The sequence below is a fragment of the Phyllobates terribilis genome, unplaced genomic scaffold (genome assembly GCF_046119375.1).
Source record: "Phyllobates terribilis strain yellow unplaced genomic scaffold, ASM4611937v1 Scaffold_8__6_contigs__length_399053987, whole genome shotgun sequence".
In the NCBI taxonomy this organism is placed as follows: Eukaryota; Metazoa; Chordata; class Amphibia; order Anura; family Dendrobatidae; genus Phyllobates; species Phyllobates terribilis.
Window position 1 is genome coordinate 349,959,410 of NW_027362768.1, and position 20,367 is coordinate 349,979,776.

A 20,367-nucleotide genomic window follows, 5' to 3' on the forward strand; every position below is an offset into this window, starting at 1 on the left:
GGGGGCTGCATTATACTGTATGGAGTGGCTGAATTATACTCTATGGGGGGGCAGAATTATAGTTTATCGTGGACTATGGGTTGCATTATATTATATGTACTATATGTTTGGCTGAATTAAACTATAGGGAGGCTGCATTATACTCTATTAAGGACTAAGGAGAATGCATTATACTATATGAAGGACTATGGGGAGTGCATTATACTATATGAAGGACTATGGGGAGTGCATTATACTATATGAAGGACTATGGGGAGTGCATTATACTATATGGAGGGCTATGGGGAGTGCATTATATTATAGGGAGGGCTATGGGGAGTGCATTATACTATAGGGAGGGCTATGGGGAGTGCATTATACTATACTGAGGGCTATAGGGAGTATATTATACTATATGGAGGGCTATGGTGAGTGTATTATACTATATGTGTGGCGCCCCTGAGGGTTCGGTCGCCACAAGAGGGGATACTGCAGCCTGTCAGCAGGTGTAGTGTCTCCTCACCCAGGTAAGGAAGGTGCACTGGTCAGGACCCTGTCTTGCATCCAACACTACACACTACTGACCTATGGGAGGCAAGTATGCACCATAGCGCTGCCTCAGCAGGATCACGAGTGGGGGGAACCAAAAGTTAGGGGAACCATGTAGTGGGTGAAGGGTGTAGAACACACTTTTAGTTTGCACACATAGTTTCATATATAATAGCCAGCCATCTTAAGCACAAGGTTCTTGATTCTTGGTTCTTGGCTCCTGTTCTTTGATTGTGGTCTTTGCAGCTGACAGTGGCCTTGTGTAGGAGCCTGCAGTGTGCTGAAGATGCACAGTCCTCGTGCTCTGACCTTGACACGAGGAGCGGGTACGAGTTAACAGAGTCTCTACCCCGGTCAAGTTCCCTTGCTTAAGAAGGTCGGGAGCTATAGTGTAGCTCCATAGCAAAAGGATCCCAGGAGGATGCAGACGGAGCGGTATACGCCACCTGTCCTCGCTATACTGGCCCAGCCAGAAGGACTCCTGCTGCAAGAGGGGTACCGGCCCCCGATATCTGACTTTGTCACTTTAGGTCTCCGTCAGAGAAGCCCGGTGGGCTACAGTGGATCCCGTCGCGGGACGGACGCAACAGCAATTGCCGCCGTGCCCCAAATCTGTGGAAAGTCCAGAGGGATACCCAGCCTTTAGTCTACACACGGACAGGAGAGGTCCAAAAAGGGGAGAGTTAGGAACACTCTGAGGGTCCTGATCCAGGCACCTGAAGGACTTGGGTGCGCTGAGCCCTCATCCCTGGTGGCCGCAGTCATCCGTGAGGAGCAGGTAGAAGCCTTGCGGCTGAGCTAAAAGAACTGTGAGTAAAAGACCTGAAAGACTATCCTTATGGCCTATGGTTCCTTTATTTCTGCGCTGCACCACACCGCACCCGAGTGACCCAGGACTACTCTCCCCATCCTCCTGTTACTTCTGCCCTGAGACACAGCTCCGCCTGTGGGGAGTTATACCATCGCAAGCTGCCACAACTCCTGGCCTCAGAGGACTGCTAGCAGCGCTGGTGGCGCATCACCAGACACCGCAGGTGGCGTAGTCGATAATACCACTCAACCCTGAAAGCCCTTACATCCTTTTCAATGTGACGGCCCTGGGCACGGAACGGGTCCGGTCCACGACTGCATCCCCCCTAACATCTGACCCGGTTCCGAGTACCCCCACCATCTTTTCCCAGGGCAGGGCTGCGAGCGTCACACATATGGAGGACTATGAGGTGCATTATACTAATATGGAGGACTATGGGGAGTGCATTGTACTATATGGAGGGCTATGGGGAGTGCATTCTACTATTTGGAGGAATATGGGCCACATTATACAATATGGAGCGCTGTGTGGCACATTATACAATATGGAGGACTATGGGCAGTACATTATACTATAGGCAGGGCTATAGGGAGTGCATCATACTATATGGAGGGCTATGGGGCAGTGTATTATACTATATGGAGGGCTATGGGGCAGTGTACTATACTATATAGAGGGCTATGGGGAGTGTATTATACTATATGGAGGACTATGGGGAATGTATTATACTATATTGAGGAATATGGGCCACATTATACAAAATGGAGGGCTGGGGGGCACATTATACAATATGGAGGACTATGGGCAGTGCATTATACTATAGGTAGTGTATTATACTATATGGAGGGCTATGGGGCAGTGTATTATACTATATGGAGGACTATGAGGTGCATTATACTATATAGAAGGCTATGGGGAATATATTATACTATATTGAGTAATATGGGCCACATTATACAATATGAAGGGCTGTGGGGCACATTGTACAATATGAAAGACTATGGGGCGTGCATTATACTATATGGAGGCCTATGGGGCAGTGTATTATACTATATGGAGGGCTATGGGGCAGTGTATTATACACTGTGTGCAGAAATATTAGGCAAGTTGTATATTAAAGGATTATTTTTATTATTGATCAACAACTAAGTTCTCAATCAACCGAAAAGACTCATAAATATCCAAACTTAATATTTTTGGAAGTTGGAGTGGGTTTTTTTTAGATTTGGCTATCTTAGGAGGATATCTATTTGTGCAGGTAACTATTACTGTGCAGAATTATTAGGCAACTTAATAAAAACCAAATATAATCCCATCTCACTTGTTTATTTTCACCAGGTAAACCAATATCCGTGCACAAAATTTAGAAATAAACATTTCTGACACGCAAAAACAAAAACCAAAAAATTAGTGATCAATATAGCCACCTTTCTTTATGATGACACTCAACAGCCTTCCATCCATAGATTCTGTCAGTTGCTTGATCTGTTTTTGATCAACATTGCGTGCAGCAGTCACCACAGCCTCCCAGACACTGTTCCGAGAGGTGTACTGTTTTTCCTCCCTGTAGATCTCACATTTTATGATGGACCACAGGTTCTCTATGGGGTTCAGATCAGGTGAACAAGGGGGCCATGTCATTATTTTTTCTTCTTTTAGACCTTTACGGGCCAGCCACGCTGTGGAGTAGTTGGATGCATGTGATGGAGCATTGTCCTGCATGAAAATCATGTTTTTCTTGAACGATACCGACTTCTTCCTTACCACTGCTTGAAGAAGTTGTCTTCCAGAAACTGGCAATAGGTCTGGGAGTTGAGCTTCACTCCATCCTCAACCCTAAAAGGTCCCACAAGTTCATCTTTGATGATACCAGCACATACCAGTACCCCACCTCCACCTTGCTGGCGTCTGAGTCGGAGTGGAGCTCTCTGCCCTTTACTGATCCAGCCTCTGGCCCATCCATCTGGCCCATCAAGAGTCACGCTCATTTCATCAGTCCATAACACCTTTGAAAAATCAGTCTTAAGATATTTCTTGACCCATTATTGACGTTTTATTTTATGTTTCTTGTTCATAGGTGGTCGTTTTTCAGCCTTCCTTACCTTGGCCATGTCCCTGAGTATCGCACACCTTGTGCTTTTTGATACTCCAGTAACGTTGCAGCTCTGAAATATGGCAAAACTGGTGGCGAATGGCATCTTGGCAGCTTCACGCTTGATTTTACTCAATTCATGGGCAGTTATTTTGCGCCTTTTTTGGCCAACACGCTTCTTGCGACCCTGTTGACTATTTGCCATGAAACGCTTGATTGTTCGGTGATCACGCTTCAAAAGTTTGGAAATTTCAAGACTGCTGCATCCATCTGCAAGACATCTCACAATTTTGGACTTTTCAGAGCCCGTCAAATCTCTCTTCTGACCCATTTTGCCAAAGGAAAGGAAGTCGCCTAATAATTAAGCACACCTTATATAGGGCGTTGATGTCATTAGTCAACACCACTCCTCATTACAGAGATGCACATCACCAGATTTACTTAATTGGTAGTTGGCTCCCAAGCCTATGCAGCTTGAAGTAGGACAACATGTATAAAAAGTATCAAAGTGATCAAAATACGCATTTGCCTAATAATTCTGCACGCGGTGTACTATATGGAGGGCTATGGGGCAGGGTATTATACTATATAGAGGGCTATGGGGAGTGTATTATACTATATGGAAGACTATGGGGAATGTATTATACTCTATTGAGGAATATGGGCCACATTATACAATATGGAGGGCTGGGGGGCACATTATACAATATGGAGGACTATGGGGAGTGCATTATACTATATGGAGGACTACGGGGAGTATATTATACTATATGGAGGGCTATGGGGAGTGTATTATACTTTATGGAGGACTATGGGGAGTGCATTATACTATATGGAGGGCTATGAGGAGTGTATTATACTATATGGAGTACTATGAGGTGCATTATACTATGTGGAGGGCTATGGGGAGTGTATTATACTATTTGGAGGAATATGAGCCATATTATACAATATGGAGCTCTGTGGGGCACATTATACAATATTGAAGACTTTTGGGAGTGCATTATACTATAGGGAGTGTATTATACTATAGGGAGTGTATTATACTATATGGAGGGCTATGAGGCAGTGTATTATACTATATGGAGGGCTATGGGGCAGTGTATTATACTATATGGAGGGCTATGAGGCAGTGTATTATACTATATGGAGGGCTATGAGGCAGTGTATGATACTATATGGAGGGCTATGGGGCAGTGTATGATACTATATGGAGGGCTATGGGGCAGTGTATGATACTATATGGAGGGCTATGGGGCAGTGTATGATACTATATGGAGGGCTATGGGGCAGTGTATGTAACTATATGGAGGTCTATGGGGCAGTGTATGATACTATATGGAGGGCTATGGGGCAGTGTATGATACTATATGGAGGGCTATGGGGCAGTGTATGATACTATATGGAGGGCTATGGAGCAGTGTATTATACTATATGGAGGGCTATGGGGCAGTGTATTATACTATATGGAGGACTATGAGGTGCATTATACTATATAGAAGGCTATGGGGAATATATTATACTATATTGAGTAATATGGGCCACATTATACAATATGGAGGGCTGTGGGGCACATTGTACAATATGAAAGACTATGGATCGTGCATTATACTATATGGAGGGCTATTAGGTGCATTATACTATATGGAGAACTATGAGGTGCATTATACTATATAGAAGGCTATGGGGAATATATTATACTATTTGGAGGAATATGGGCCACATTATACAATATGGAGAGCTGTGGGGCACATTATACAATATGGAGGGCTATGGGGAGTGCATTATACTATATGGAGGGCTATCGGGAGTGTATTATACTATATGGAGGACTATAGGCCTCATTATACAATATGAGGGGCTGTGGGGCACATTATAAAATATGGAGGACTATGGCATGTATTATACTAAACAAGCAAAATGCTGCCTATTCATCGAGTAATTGGATTGTTTATGCCAGAACAAAAATCCTTGTTCTCAGCAGCACATCGCCCGGTGGATAACATGATGCTGTATGGGGACAGATTGATCTATTAGTGATTGTTCTGTATCCATCATTCTTCCTCAGCTGGTGTAAAGAGGTCGGGAAACAAGCGTCGAACGGCTTCAGTATTGTGGATTGCGCTCGTTTAGCGGCCTGAACTCAGCGCATGTAAATACAAGCTAAATGTTTGTGTGGTGCTGTATGTCAGCATTTGGGACCCCACTTTAAACTTTTCCCCAGGGCCCCACTTTATCTAAAATCGGCCCTGCACCCATTTAAATGGTTCCCGTCCGCTGCACAGACTGGGAGAGAGAGGGGAGACTATTTGTGGCTTATGTAGTGGCGCTCAGTTTTGTGGACATCGGAGGGAAAGTTTTCTTTTAATTTATGAAATTCAATTCATGTGCTAAATTTAAAAAAATAATATTAGTAACAATTCAACTTTATTTTAGTCCTTAGGTTATGGGTGAGGATCTTTTGGCAGAAAGAACAGAGGAAGGACAAACGGACACAAAAACCACTCAGACATTGGCCTCTTACATAATGCCGTCTGACGCCGAGTTCAGAGTCAAATGGTTTCAGAAAGCGACCACTTTCCTAATGAGCAGCGAGTAAAGATGATCAGCTCTCCGCCATCACTGACTGTCTGCCAACTGGAGCTTGTCCATCTCTAATCATTCCTGCTCAATGGGGGCGACAATATTTTTACTTCACAGTAATCCCTGACATCTTTTCGGAGTATATTGTATACATAGTGATCTTTATACGGCTGGAGCACTTACAGTAGCAAATCAGATGGCATGCAGGTAGCGTTGTGCGAGATCCAGTATGCCGTCCTGCTTCTATCATTAGAGGGTCCTGCTAGAGAACAGCGGCCACACTATTATACTGTGTCCAGAGTTACAGGAGTCTGTCAGATGTGGACTGCTACGTTGCAAAAAATGCTTAATAAGTTATTTTTTTTCAAACTGGATTGATATGCAAAATATTTTTAATAAAATCATTTTCTTATACTTGCAGGGTTTCTGTTTATTCAGTAATGTTGTAGCTGTTTGCTCTCACGCTGTGGATGATTGTAAATGAATACAGTTTCCTACATAATCATTGCAGCGGATCAGTTAAAAACGGGTGCCGTATGTGTTGTACCCAGGACCGGCATCACCACCCGGGCAAGTGCCTGGGCCCTGAGCGAGCAGGGGGCCCACTCACCCTCTGGGACACCAGCGCGCTATGGGGCCCATGAGTCGGCGGGGCCTGATGCCAGCGAATGGGCACTTGCACTGGGCCTTTCCCAGTGCTTTAAACTGTTTGCAATACTTACCTCTCCCTGTTCCTCTGCTGCTCCTCTGTCTTCTGCGTCTTCTTACTCTGTGACATCTCAGGGCAGAGGGCGCGATGACGTCACTACAGAGCGCCCTTTGCTGATCAGTCCCAGTGCAGAGAGTCGGAAGACGCTGATGAGACAGGCCTGCTTCCAGCAAAGAGCGGTGAGTATTTGATTTTTTTTTTTTTTTATGTAAGGAGTATTATATGGGGCTCATTATATATGGAGTATTATATAGGGCCCATTATCTATGGAGCATTATATGGGGCCTATTCTTTATCGAGCAATATATTGGGCCCACTATTTATGGAGCAATATATAGGGCCCATACTGTATGGAGCAATATATGGGGCCCATACTGTATGGAGCAATATATGAGGCTCATTTTACTTTATGGAGCAATATATGGAGTCCATTATACTGAATGGAGCAATATATGGGGCTCATTATACTGTATGGCGCATTATGTGCGGTCCATTATTCTGTATGAAGCAATATATGGTGTCCATAATACTGTATGGAGGACCATGTGGTGTCCATAATACTGTATGGAGGACCATGTGGTGCCCATAATACTGTATGGAGTATATTCTGCCACCGATGTACGTGGGGCGAGATGTGTCTGAGGGATGTGACACGGATCTCTGTATAAGCAGTGGCATATAGCGTCAACTCACTGACCTGAATAGATGAAAACTACCGCACTCCTGAGGTGATGGTGGTGCCCAGGTAGGGTTACAAGCCCGTAGTCATGTAGAGAAGTAACCTGGCACTCAGAAGACTCATGGGTTCTTTTACAGTTTTTAATAAAGTAGTGCAGAAAAATAAACAACAGACGTTTCGGTCACATTAGACCTTCATCGGTGTACTACAAAAATAAAAATGGCAGTAAGTATCATATAGACATGTATAAATAATACAGATGTGACCAAACATGATCAAATCAAACCAATTAGTCATGAAAAAGTGCTTAAAGGGAGTACAACATGGGAAAAAAAGGATGGGAAGGGGAGGAGGATTAGGAGAGGGAATGGTGGCAGATCCTGAAATCTTATAGAAAGGAACCTACCAGTTAGCAGAAGTGGGTATATTAAAGCAGTAGCCTATTAGGTTCTGTAAGCTGTGGGGATAAAAATAAAGGCATAAATGCCATGGACCAAGGCTATTACTAGTATGGAGAGTGAGGGGATTGTCCCTATGAAGTTACCTGTAGATGTGTGGTAGCCGGACACGTTGTCCACCGTTTGTCAGGAGGTGCTATGAGGGACTGAGGACCTTATGGGTCTTAAGTAGGTAGTGGAGAGGGTTAAAGGTCACTCTCTGGGCTGATCATTGGTAGCAGTGGGATTAGAGCGCGCATATAACAATCAGAAGGACCTGAGGAGCGGAAGTAGCGTCATTTGACGTTCTTTAAGGTCCTACAACGAGAAGGGCCGGTCAGGTGACCGGAAGTGACGCGCGAGTGCGTTCCACGCTATGTTGTATGCGTTCCACTGCATAAGAGTAGCGCTGGAGACAGTTTGGTAGGATGGAGGGATGTAATAGGATCAGGATAGGAGTCCAGGAGGGTAGGGGATCAGGAGGGAGGAACCGCCGAAGGAGACGAGAGGTAGAGATTGGGAAAAGGAGTTACGCCACTGTACTAATCTTGAACTACATTGTGCCACACTCTCTAAATACGTCAGAGTCCAACGTATTCCAAGGGGACTTAGAGTCCCATTACGCCCTACACTTTTCTATGACCAAGAGGACTATTGCATAAAGTTTGAACTTATTTTAAACAAATGCTCGTTTGATCTCATGACTTTAACGATTGAATTCTTACAGAAGGAAATCATGGCATCCAAAGAACAGATTTCTAGCATTGAAACTCAACTAGCATCCACGATCTCCATAGAAGAATTGAATTCTCTAAAGACCAAGGTAAATCAGAACCTGGAACAACACCGACGGGATACTGAAAAAAGGAAACGACTGAAATTCATCCGTGACGCAGAGGACTACCAGAAGGATCGAGTATACAAATGGCGCGACTTCTCCAGCACACGACGTGGTCTGGGACAACCGGGTCACTCCTCCACCGACCTTTCCTCTTCTGGCTCGGAATTGGACAGACCAAATCACCCATCCACCTCTACTCATTATTTAGGTTTTCGGAAGAAGTACAACCGAAAAAGAGGAGGACGAGGAGAGGCGGTACCAACAGTTGGCGACAGGAGCTTCGTCAGGGTTACACGCTCCCAGGTATGACCCCATTAGTTGTGAACATTTCGTCACGATCCCTCAGCATAGCGGAACTATCGGTGTTACAGAAAGGCCTGTCTTTCTGCCCGTCTTACAAGTGTAATACTTTTGGTTTAGAGATGGATTTACAAAGGTTTTTCAGATCTATTAGACTCAAGGCTCACTTTTCTCAGGAGGTTATTCCCAATACCACTACACCTATCATTAATCCAGTCAGCATCACAGCGGCTAGCCTAGGATTAAAGAATAAAAGTACTTATCGACCCCCCCAGAACTACCATGCTGCAGAAACTTTCATCGATTTTATTAAACAATCTTTCCAAAAATTACGATCAGATATTGATTTAGGCCGGTTACATTACCAACAGAATCTGTCCTCTTTGGACAGACAAGCACTAAAAACACTCCAATCTGATTCTTCCATTATCATCAAATCAGCGGACAAGGGCGGGGCGATAGTAGTAATGGACAAATCCACCTATCTGAATGAGATTCATAGACAACTAGACGACAACTCAGTTTATGAGAGACTTACACACGACCCCACCTCCACTATTAAGGAGGCTATCTCCAAAACCCTGGAACATCATTGCCTTAAGGGAACAAATGACAACAAAACCCGTGAATTCTTAACCAATACCTTCCCAATTACTCCAGTGTTTTATACCTTACCGAAAATTCACAAGAATCTCGAAAACCCCCCGGGCTGTCCGATAGTCGCTGACACTAATTCCATTCTATCATCTTTAGCGATTTTCTTGGAAAAAATATTGACCCCTTTGGTTAAACACTATTATTAAAGAAATCGCACAGATCCACCCAGAATCCTTATTAGTCACATTTGATGTCAATAACCTATATACCTCCATCCCACATGAGAAAGGGATCACTTGTGTAAAAAACCTACTGGCTATTTCCCATACACCACCAGAGATCAACCGCCTCTGCCTAGATCTTTTAACCTTGGTCCTATCTAAAAATTTCTTCTTATTCCAAGACACTTTTTACCTACAGAAACAGGGTACCGCAATGGGGTCTAATGTAGCCCCCCCGTATGCTAACTGCTACATGTCAAGATTTGAGGAAGAGGTAGTATACACAAATCCACTATTCAAGACCCACTCTAGGTTATGGAAGTGATACATAGATGACATTTTCTGCATTTGGACAGGGCCCATGGAGACTTTGACACAATTTTTTGAAATTCTGAACTCATCCTGGGATGGTCTTGGTTTCACCATGTCTTCCAGTAGACAATCTATTCATTTCCTTGATACCACCATCATCAAAGATGAGCTGGGCTTCCTCTCTACTGACTTGTATGTGAAACCCACAGACAGAAATAGTCTTCTACACTACACGAGCCTTCACCCGAAATCCATCTTTACCTCAGTACCCAGATCCCAATTCCACCGGGTTCAACGCATTGTTAGTAACCCCTCTACACAGGATGTCAGGATCACTGAGATGAGGGAAAAAATTCTTAACATGGCTGGTGGATAACCTCTGTCATCTCGAGCCTTAGAGCCCACTACAAGCACTCGTCTTACTTCTAACAAACGCATACCATTCGTCCATACTTACCATCCTATGGTTTCAATATTACATAAAAAGATCAGGCAACACTGGAACATATTGAAAACAGCTTATCCAGCAGTTCCAGAATTTAAGGTCCCGTTCTTACCATGTTATAAAAGATCCACCAACCTCTGTGACCAACTCGTCCACTCAGACATCGGTACCACTAACACTCAACCAAGACAGAGATTCCTATCCACACCGAAACATTGGACTTTTCCATGTTTACAATGTCACCAATGCAATAACATTATCCGAGGAGATACTATCTATCACCCACAATCAGGCAAACAGTATAAAATTAGGGATTATTTCACATGCAACTCTTCTTACGTGGTTTACTTTTCAAAATGCCCTTGTGGCCTGATTTATGTGGGGGAGACTACTCAGTGTATCAAAGATAGGATCTCTAAGCGTAAATCAACAATATTACTGTAACATACCTGGCGGCGTCCTTGCATGGTGGTCCATCTCCCACTGTGCAAGAGGGCGCACTTGATCTCCTGTCCAGAATGTCTCTCTGGCTTCCCTCCATGCTGTCTGTTTGTGTCTGTTTCTGCTGCTTAAGGGCGGCGCCCGATCACTTCCTGCCTTTTGTACCTGCTGTGGGTCACACCCCTTGTGCGTCCTCAGCCTATTGCTGTCTGTCACTTGGTATATAGCTCAGCAGCTCCCTTCTATCCCTGCCTGAGCATAGTGTTTCCTTCTGTGTGTGCTTGCACTCTGAAGGTGCCAGGTCCCGTCTCTTGTCTCCTGCTTTTTGTATCAGTTCCCGTGTCTGAACTGAGTCCTGTATGTCTCCTGCTTTGCGGTATCAGCTCCCGTGTCTGAACTGAGTCCTGTATGTCTCCTGCTTTGCGGTATCAGCTCCCGTGTCTGAACTGACTCCTTTCTGTGTTCTCTTGTCTGTCCTGTCTGAACACGCTCCTAGCCTGTTCCTCTCGCCTTCTAGTGGCCGATTTCCTAGACCCGCTCCTGTGTCTGGTCTGTCCTGTCTGAACACGCTCCTTGCCTGTTCGTTCCGCCTCTCTGGGGGCCGTATTCCCAGACCCGCTCCTGTATCCCTCTGCAGTGTCGGTCTCCTCCGTACACTCAGTTCCAGTCTGAACTCTCTCCTGTCCTTTACCTGTTTTGCCTCTATGTCCATTCCCTTCCTTTTTCTGCAGAGTCTGAACTCGTACCTAACTCCTGCTTGTTGTCTCTGCAAGTACTGTGTGAGTATCTGGCTCTGTCTTTCCCTTCCTGTCTGTTCCGTGTGAACAGAGCCCTGTCCTCCCTGCTCAGCCTTGTCTGCACTCTAGCTGTGCTTGCCTGTAACCCTCTGCCTGTATTGTTCCTGAGTCCCGGTGTGTACTGGGTCCTATCCCGCCTGTGTTCCTACCTGCTAGTGCCTCCCTGTCTGCACTCTAGCTGTGCTTGCCTTTACCCCCCTGCCTGCATACCCGCCTGCCTGCATACCAGTCGTGCCTGCCTATACCCTCCAGTCTGTGTGCCAGCCTACCAGCCTGTTCCTGTATTTCCCTGTGTGGGTCAACAGCCGTGTCCGGGGTCTGTCCTGGAGTAGCACCTGGTCCCTCTGCTCGGTTCCTCCTTGGTGCACTGGCGTCGTATGCCGTCGTGCGACCATGGTCGGATCGGGTGAATACTTAGTCACGCCCCTCCAGGCATTCACTCTCCGGCACGGTCCAGTGGAATCACTACCAATCACACGCACACGCCGCTTAGCCCGGGCGTGTGCATAACAGCATGCTCAGGACATGGTTCCCGTTGAGCCCCACGGCCTTCGCTCTTTGAGAAGTTTTTCCAGCGAATACATGCATTAAAATAAAATAAATAAATTTTTTTTCCCCCTTTAGCTGAGTTCCAGGCGAATTACGCACCCGTCCAGATGGATCTATCAGCCCTCGTTCCTGCGGATCCGCCACGTTACTATGGGGATCCAAGACAGTGTCGTGCATTTGTGGAGCAATGCATGCTACACTTTAAGGCCTACCCTCTCTATTTTCCTTCCGATTGGGCTAATGTGGCCTTTATGATTGACTACCTAGCGGGTGATGCCTTGAAATGGGTCACCCCCCTATGGGAAGCATGGGATCCTGTCATCCTTGACCTGCAGGCCTTCCTGGTGGCCTTTCGTATGGTCTTCGAGGACCCTAACTCTGAAGCCCCTGCTGAAGCTTCACTTCCCAATATCCCGGAGCAGCCCCGACGGGTAATGTGTGTGGGTAGCGCAATAGTCCTCCAGCCCAATGAGACTACTGCCCACCCAGAATCCTCACAGGGTGACTACGCTTTCCGGAATACTTCTCTCAACCTCAAGAGGCAGTCCAGACGTGCTAGACTTAGAGGCAAGCCGTCACGCCAGGGTCTGTCCTCCCTGAGACCTCCTGACCCCAGCCTTGGAGTCCCTACTGAAGCTTCATCTCCCTGTATCCCGGAGAAACCCCAATGGGTAATGTGCGTGGGTAGTGCACCAGTTCTCCTGGCCGAAGAGACTTCTGCCCATCCAGACTCCACACAGGAGAACTTCCTGCACCCGGCATCAGATGCTTCTTTCTCTTTAACCGGTGTGCATGTCCAAGGATGCTCCAAAGCTGTGGTTACCTCAGAGTCTGTGCACCTCTACTACCTGGCGGAGGATCCCCTGTTGCCTCCTGAACCCTCCGGGATACCACTCGATGACAAATGGAGAGAGACTTCTCTACACCCGGTACTCAATACTTTGTCCGCTTCGTCCTGTGAGCCTGACAATGGGTACCCCAAAGTGGTAGTTACCTCCGAGTCTCTACACCCCTCCGACCAGGCGGAGGATCTCCAGTTGTCTCCTGAACCCTTCGGGGTGCTACCTGGTAGCGAAAGGACAGAGACTCTCCTATACTCTGTACCTGATACCTCGCTCGCTTCGTCCAGTGAGTCCAACTTAGTGTACTCCGAAGCAGAGGTTACTCCTGAGTCTCTACACCCCTCCGACCAGGCGGAGGACCTCCAGTTGTGTTCAGAATCCTTCGGGGTGCCACCTGGTGGTGAATGGACAGAGACTTTCCTATATCCTGGATCTGATACCTCGCTTGCTTCGTCCAGTGAGTCCGACCTAGTGTACTCTGAAGCAGAGGTTACCCGTGAGTCTCTACACCCCTCTGACCAGGCGGAGGACCGCCAGCTGTCTCCAGAACCCTTCGGGGTGCCACCTGGTGGTGAATGGACAGAGACTTTCCTATACTCGGTACCCGATACCTCGCCTGCTTCCTCCAGTGAGTCCGACCTAGTGTACTCTGAAGCAGAGGTTACCCGTGAGTCTCTACACCCCTCTGACCAGGCGGAGGACCGCCAGCTGTCTCCAGAACCCTTCGGGGTGCCACCTGGTGGTGAATGGACAGAGACTTTCCTATACTCGGTACCCGATACCTCGCCTGCTTCCTCCAGTGAGTCCGACCTAGTGTACTCTGAAGCAGTTGTTTTCTCTGAGCCTCTGCACTCTTCTGACCCGGCGGAGGACCTCCAGTTGTTTCCTGAATCCTCCGGGATACCACCAGATAACAAAGAGACAGTGACTTTTCCTCATTATGTACGTGATAACCCGTCTATTTCTTCCTGTGAGCTTGACAAGATGTACCTCGAAGCAGAGATTACCCTTAAGTCTCTGTCCCCCTCCAACCCAGTGAACGACTGGCCCTCGAATTCCCTGCGGAAGATTCTGGCAGGCCTGAAGAAGAGGGGGCGTAAGGGGGGAGGTACTGTAACATACCTGGCGGCGTCCTTGCATGGTGGTCCATCTCCCACTGTGCAAGAGGGCGCACTTGATCTCCTGTCCAGAATGTCTCTCTGGCTTCCCTCCATGCTGTCTGTTTGTGTCTGTTTCTGCTGCTTAAGGGCGGCGCCCGATCACTTCCTGCCTTTTGTACCTGCTGTGGGTCACACCCCTTGTGCGTCCTCAGCCTATTGCTGTCTGTCACTTGGTATATAGCTCAGCAGCTCCCTTCTATCCCTGCCTGAGCATAGTGTTTCCTTCTGTGTGTGCTTGCACTCTGAAGGTGCCAGGTCCCGTCTCTTGTCTCCTGCTTTTTGTATCAGTTCCCGTGTCTGAACTGAGTCCTGTATGTCTCCTGCTTTGCGGTATCAGCTCCCGTGTCTGAACTGAGTCCTGTATGTCTCCTGCTTTGCGGTATCAGCTCCCGTGTCTGAACTGACTCCTTTCTGTGTTCTCTTGTCTGTCCTGTCTGAACACGCTCCTAGCCTGTTCCTCTCGCCTTCTAGTGGCCGATTTCCTAGACCCGCTCCTGTGTCTGGTCTGTCCTGTCTGAACACGCTCCTTGCCTGTTCGTTCCGCCTCTCTGGGGGCCGTATTCCCAGACCCTCTCCTGTATCCCTCTGCAGTGTCGGTCTCCTCCGTACACTCAGTTCCAGTCTGAACTCTCTCCTGTCCTTTACCTGTTTTGCCTCTATGTCCGTTCCCTTCCTTTTTCTGCAGAGTCTGAACTCGTACCTAACTCCTGCTTGTTGTCTCTGCAAGTACTGTGTGAGTATCTGGCTCTGTCTTTCCCTTCCTGTCTGTTCCGTGTGAACAGAGCCCTGTCCTCCCTGCTCAGCCTTGTCTGCACTCTAGCTGTGCTTGCCTGTAACCCTCTGCCTGTATTGTTCCTGAGTCCCGGTGTGTACTGGGTCCTATCCCGCCTGTGTTCCTACCTGCTAGTGCCTCCCTGTCTGCACTCTAGCTGTGCTTGCCTTTACCCCCCTGCCTGCATACCCGCCTGCCTGCATACCAGTCGTGCCTGCCTATACCCTCCAGTCTGTGTGCCAGCCTACCAGCCTGTTCCTGTATTTCCCTGTGTGGGTCAACAGCCGTGTCCGGGGTCTGTCCTGGAGTAGCACCTGGTCCCTCTGCTCGGTTCCTCCTTGGTGCACTGGCGTCGTATGCCGTCGTGCGACCCTGGTCGGATCGGGTGAATACTTAGTCACGCCCCTCCAGGCATTCACTCTCCGGCACGGTCCAGTGGAATCACTACCAATCACACGCACACGCCGCTTAGCCCGGGCGTGTGCATAACAATTACTCTTACCAGTTCCCTTACATTTTGTGACAGACAGTCATCTGGTGTCACAACTCAAATTCCAGGTGATTGAACATGTCCCCCCTCCCAGACGGGGAGGAGACCGAATCCGTTTGTTAAAACGCAGGGAGTCTTTTTGGATCCATGAGCTACAATCACTATCCCCTAAAGGACTCAATAAAGAATATGATCTTAGCTCATTCACTTAGTTATCAATTAGCTCATGCAATCATATTGAACATGGGCTTAACTATGGCATTTAACAGGGACCTTTGATTTTCTACATATGATACCGTTTATCCAAGGGACTACTAACTCAGTTGTCATTATCATATTGACCTATATGGGATACCCTGTTATTGTAAACATTACTCTGATTCTCTGATGTCTTGAAATATGCGATGCCTTGCTGATATGATCTATATTATTCTATGCTGGTTTAATGATGCATACTATGATCATGTTATTTATACCCTTTTTCTCATTTTCTTTAGATCCCATCCTAATTGGTGTTCCTCCCTCCTGATCCCCTACCCTCCTGGACTCCTATCCTGATCCTATCACATCCCTCCATCCTACCAAACTGTCTCCAGCGCTACTCTTATGCAGTGGAACGCATACAACATAGCGTGGAACGCAATCGCGCGTCACTTCCGGTCACGTGACCGGCCCTTCTCGTTGTAGGACCTTAAAGAACGTCAAATGACGCTACTTCCGCTCCTCAGGTCCTTCTGATTGTTATATGCACGCTCTAATCCCACTGCTACCAATGATCAGCCCAGAGAGTGACTTTTAACCCTCTCCACTACCTACTTAAGACCCATAAGGTCCTCAGTCCCTCATAGCACCTCCTGACAAACGGTGGACACCGTGACCGGCTACCATACATCTACAGGTAACTTCATAGGGACAATCCCCTCACTCTTCATACTAGTAATAGCCTTGGACCATGGCATTTATGCCTTTATTTTTATCCCCACAGCTTACAGAACCTAATAGGCTACTGCTTTAATATACCTGACGCGCCCCTGGGCCTGCTGTGTCGCGCAGCGTCTCGCGCACGGGGGCTTACCCGGAACCGGATCAGATGAGGGTTGTAGTCTCCGAGTGGCGGGGACCCGGTCCGTGCCCAGGGAGTCAGACTCAGTGTGTGGCAGTCTTGATAGATGTTATTTGAGTGTCGACTACGCCACCCGTTGATTTGCAGCTATGGAGCTGCCGCTGCAGGGCAGACCGCTGAGGCCGGTGTAGAATTGTGCAGCGTGATAGTATAACCCCCAACGGGAGGGGTATGGCCTCAGGGCAGCCGACGTGGAAGATGGGGGTAGCAGGAACCACTCAGAGACAGTGCGGTGTAATTCAGGGTCTTTACTGGTAACAACGATAGACCCTCCCGGAGTACTTGCTAGCGAACGGGGCCTGGTCAGTCCTTGAGCAGATGGGATCTCCCCTGGCCAGGCGGAGTTGTAGGCCTCCCAAACTGACTGTACTCTTCTGGCTACCTTGCTAGAAGCGGATATAAGTAGCCCACGTCCCTGAGTGTACCGTGTGGTGCTCACCCGTATGGCCGGTGACTCGGGGCCTTCTATTGGCTTCCGCTCCACGATGGCGGTGCTGGTCCCACACGTGTGACCGTGCCTTCGGGTTTCTGGGCCTGAGGACCTGAAATCCCCTGCCGGTCGGCTTCTGCTGCTGGGTAAGAGTTAGTCCCCACAGCCTCGGACGCCGGGTCCGGTAAGAAAGCTTCTCAGTCAGGGCGAGCTCTGCAGCTGCCAGCCCCTGACTCGTAGTAGTATTGCTCCCACTGAGCTCCTGCTGTTTCTTCCTATGACTGTTTCTTGTCTCTACTCTCCTTGACTCCTCACCCTGCTTCAGCCCCGGGTTTATATAGGGGAAGTTCTTCCCCTCCCAAGACTGGGCAGGAGGTGTGGCATGCACAGGATCCCTGACCAAAGGACCTCCCACCTGCTCTCAGACATAACATCTCTATCACTGTGGCAACCAGACCCCTGGGGTGTCACATTCCCCCCTAGTGAAATTTAGTACTCCGGGACTAAACATATTTTAGAAAAACATAACAAGATAAAAACAATAATAATACAATAAGAAAAACATATAAAGATGGTTACGGCATGTCCGTAACCGGGTGCAGTCTTTGAAGAAAAGCAAGGTGTCCATTTCACCAAAACAGGGAGACGTAACCAGGTAGGGGTTTGTCCTACCCCGAGTCCTTAACAGTCTTTAGTCCGTCCTGGGTTACGCTCCAACTATGTACAAGGATTCCCGGTAAATCCGCCAAGGACTCCTACAAATAACTAGAAACACAAAATTATACACAAGCAACAATACACAGGTAAACATAAATAAAACAATTTATACACTTCAAATCCTCCACCGTGCGGGTAACTGGCCTCTAGTGGCCCTAGTGGACCTACGGAGCTGACTGCCTAGCCCTGAACTACAGGGTGTAGGAGCTGTCAAGGGTAAACTGGGCAGCTGTCTACCGGCTCTTTGGCTCACTAGGGATATGGCAGGCTCACTGCAAGCAGAGGGTTGATCCTCCTGGTCTGCGGGTGTGGGGTCTTCTGCCTCCTGGACCGGCTGTTCTTCCAGCTCTACCTGTTGCTCCGTAGGTGCTTGGGATGCTGGTTGGAGGAAGGTGAGTACGGGTACCACAACTGCACCATTGACTTGAGTCCAAGACCGAGGGAAGTCCCCGAGCACAGTACTAACCATATCTTCCCTTTCCTCTACGGGTCGATGGTCTTCTTGTTCCTCTTCAGGGTTCCTCAGTTGTTCGGGACACTTCTTCAGGTGGTCCCGGGATACAATAGCTGTGGTTTCCCCTCCGTCTTTACTGATGGTACAAACCTTCGGGTTCTCGTGGCTTGAGGGCAGTACGGTGTACGGGTCCTTTTCCCACTGGTCGTCCAACTTGTGGAGCCGTCTCTTCCTCTTCAAGACCTGCTCTCCGGGTACCAGGGGAACAGCGGGAGCATACTGGTTGTAAGTTTTCTCTTGTCTTTCCCTAGCCTGACAGAGACTTCGCTCCACGCTCTCCTGTATTCTCCGGTACTGCTGCTGCCTCTCTGTGTCCCAGTCTGTTTCTGGTGAAGTGTCCTCGGGTGTCAGGACTCCCATTTCCAGGTCAACAGGTAACTTACCAGGTCTTGCCCTCATTAGGTAAGCCGGGGTACAGTTGGTGGAACCTACCGGGATGTGGTTGTATAGGTCCACCAGATCGGGCAACTTCTCAGGCCACAGACTGCGTTCTTCCAGGGGCAACGTTTTTAAAAGATCCATTACCACCTGGTTCATTTTCTCACAAAGTCCATTAGTTTGCGGATGGTAGGGTGTCGTCCTTATCTTCCGGCAGCCATACAGATTGCAGAATTCCTGGAAGACCTCCGCTTCAAAGGCAGGTCCCTGGTCCGTCAGCACTTGGTCCGGGTACCCGTGTGGACGGCAAAAGTGCTGCTGGAAGGCTCTAGCTGCTGTTTGAGCCGTTAAGTCCTTGACGGGGACGACAACCAAGAACCGGGAGTAATGATCCACGATGGTTAACGCGTAGACGTAGCCACTTCTGCTTGGGGTCAGTTTTACATGATCCAAGGCTACCAGTTCCAACGGTTGCCGGGTGACGATGGACTGCAGGGGAGTCTTCTGGCTGGCACGGTCCTTCCTTCTCAGGTTGCACGGGCCACAGTCTCTGCACCACTTCTCAATGGTTCCCTCATGCCTACCCAGTGGAATCGCTCGCGCAACAGGAACTCCAGCTTCTTCCACCCGAAGTGTCCAGCTCCATCGTGGTATGCCTCCATCACCATGGCTGCGTCTCTTCGTGGCACCACTACTTGCCAGAGTAGTTCATGCGTCCGGGAGTTAACCATTCTGCGGCACAACTTCCCCTTGTAAAGGAACAGTCGACTCTTCTCTGCCCATAGTTGTTTGGCTTCCTCCGGAGCGTCTGGTTCAAGGCAAGCCTCCGGGCGAGTCAGCATCTCCTTCACCAGTCGGACGGCAGGGTCGCTGTCTTGCGTTTCCACCCAGTTGTAGTGAGGTAAGGGGTTCAACGTAGCAGCCTGCTTACTCCTTACCCGGTGGGAATACTGGATAGTCCCATGACGGTGGAACGCAGGGAGTTCAACTTCTTCCAGTCCCTCCGGATCTTCTCCTTCGTCCGGCAGGTTGGGCATCCTGGACAGGGCATCCGCGTTGGTAATGGAGCATCCGGCCCGGTATTTGATTGTGAACTCGTAGTTGGACAGACGGGCCATCCACCTCTGCTCCAGGGCACCGAGTCTTGCCGTGTCCAGGTGTGTCAACGGGTTGTTATCCGTGTACACGGTGAACCGGGAAGAAGCGAGGTAATGCTTAAAGCGCTCGGTGACTGCCCATACTACGGCCAGGAACTCTAGCTTAAATGAGCTGTAATTCTCGGGGTTCCTTTCGGTGGGTCGCAGTTTTCGGCTGGCGTAGGCGATTACTCGTTCCTTCCCCTGCTGGATCTGGGACAGTACGGCTCCTAGCCCGATGTTACTGGCGTCGGTGTAGAGGATAAAGGGCTGGCTATAATCCGGGTACGCCAGGATTTCGTCCCCCGTGAGGGCCATCTTCAGCTGGCGGAAGGACTCTTCTTCCAGCTCCTCCCATTTGAAGGGCGGCTTCTGGTTCTTGGCCTTCCGGGACTGGCCTATCAGGAGGTCCTGCATAGGTGCTGCCTTTTTGGTGAAACCGGGAATAAACCTTCGGTAGTAG

At 48.4% G+C, this 20,367-nt stretch overlaps 1 long non-coding RNA gene across 1 annotated transcript in view; it reads right to left on the reverse strand.

The window, feature by feature from the left end:
* Positions 1-20,367, reverse strand: part of LOC141156559 (uncharacterized) — an 810,169-nt gene that overhangs the window by 221,093 nt on the left and 568,709 nt on the right. The gene's annotated exons all lie outside the window — the stretch shown is intronic.